We start from the raw sequence: 1,846 nt of genomic DNA, 5'->3' as shown, positions 1-1,846 counted from the left end.
AAAAAGCAAAAAAGCAAAACCTTATAACAAACTTTTTTTTTTTGCCAGACCTTAAAAATAGAAGCGTGTCCTCAACATGTATAGTATTTGGCTTTCTGTTATAGTATACTTTACTTCACTGGGATTAGTCATATATTAAGGTAATAATATTAAAATATTCTTAAGCATGATTTTATAAACATATATGTAGCTTAATTTTGTTGCCTATTTGTTTACAGTCAACTTTTGCATATAATGGGTTACATGACAGAACAAGAGCTTATTTTGAGAGATGAGAATTGATATGTAAGATGTAAATGTATCATTTCACTTGATTTGTTGAAAATTAGAGGAATGATATTACTCTTTGGTATGATGCTGCTGAGATGATATTTAGAAATTGTATTATATTTTTTCTCCATGTGTGAGCAAAATATATTTGATTTGGCCAGATGGAAATTAGAAATATAATTAAGAGTTAGCTGAAGCAAGTTTGACATAACTAAATAGAAGTGACTTAGTTAGATAGTATCTGCCAATATGAAAAAAAAATTAAGTATATGTAGGGAATTGGAAAATGTAACTGTGTAGGAATGAAATTACTTGCATGGCAAATAGAAGTCTTTGCAGAAAACGTGAATCATGAATGTAAATTATGGTCATTTTTCAGAATGTAGACATGCTTTTCGTGGATTGAATGATTGATTCTTGGTTTTTCATTCATTAGACATCTTTTGGTGCAGTGTATATGCTTTACAGGTGGTTCAGTAGAAATAATATTGGTTGAAACTACCTTCTCTGAGTTCCTTTTACTGCTTTGCCAATTACCATTCCTGTAGTAGATGCTTGGTGAATATTTGTATATTGAATAAAATATCTTTATGGGTTGGAGGCTGGTTATTTAACATTCTGTATCTTGATTTTCTTATCTGTCCTATGTAAATAATGTGTACCTTTCATATCCATGTTTAAGTATGAAATATAATAGATTTTAATGCTAGATAAAACATAATTAGAATTAGGGACTTCTTTCTGCTTCTCATCTTGATGAAGTTACCTTTTGCCGTAAGCAACTTAGGTAGTCAGCACAGTCAGCTGAGAAAAAAGACCACACTAGGTGAGCTCCACCTTCATCCCTGTATCTTTCTGAGGGATACTTTCCAAATTATTAGCCCTTTGGTCAGATATAAAGCTATGTACAGCACAAGGCTTAGCAGAAAACAGCTACTTTGGAACTGTGAGTTGAATGAAGATTTCAGAAGTTGGAAAATTCTCAGCAGTGTTGGAGCTCAGACCAGCCAGTGTGGGGAGAACTTGCTGAACATACTGCATTTTCAGCTGTGACCTCAGAAAGGTAACGCCTTATGAGTAGGGCCATTCTAGGAGTAGAAGACAGGTTACGATAGATCTCATGCAACAAAGCCTCAAACAAGGCCTCTATTTTATCATCTCGATCCACCTGTAAATTTATTGTCTGATAGAACAAAACTCTCTCTAAAGTAAGACAACATAATCCAGTTTCTCTATAACAAAGCACCCGCAATGTCTAGCACAGAATTAGCATGCTTGCTAAAAACCCAGAAAATGTGACTCTTAACCAGGATAAAAAAGTTGATAGACATAAATATCTCGCCGGGCACAGTGGTTCAAGCCTGTAATCCCAGCACTTTGGGAGGCCGAGGCGGGTGGATCACAAGGTCAAGAGATCGAGACCATCCTGGTCAACATGGTGAAACCCCATCTCTACTAAAAATGCAAAACATTAGCTGGGCATGATGGCGCGTGCCTGTAATCCCAGCTACTCAGGAGGCTGAGGCAGGAGAATTGCCTGAACCCAGGAGGCGGAGGTTGCAGTGAGCCGAGGTTG

The 1,846-nt window shown here is 36.3% G+C and overlaps 1 protein-coding gene across 2 annotated transcripts in view; it reads left to right on the top strand.

Annotated features, from left to right (window-relative positions):
• Positions 1-1,846, top strand: part of EXOC4 (exocyst complex component 4) — an 808,787-nt gene that overhangs the window by 121,027 nt on the left and 685,914 nt on the right. The window lies entirely within an intron of this gene.

This window comes from Cebus imitator, unplaced genomic scaffold (genome assembly GCF_001604975.1).
Source record: "Cebus imitator isolate Cc_AM_T3 unplaced genomic scaffold, Cebus_imitator-1.0 Scaffold77, whole genome shotgun sequence".
In the NCBI taxonomy this organism is placed as follows: domain Eukaryota; kingdom Metazoa; phylum Chordata; class Mammalia; order Primates; family Cebidae; genus Cebus; species Cebus imitator.
Note: the sequence above shows the minus strand (reverse complement) of the source record. Positions and strands in the feature narration are given on the sequence as shown.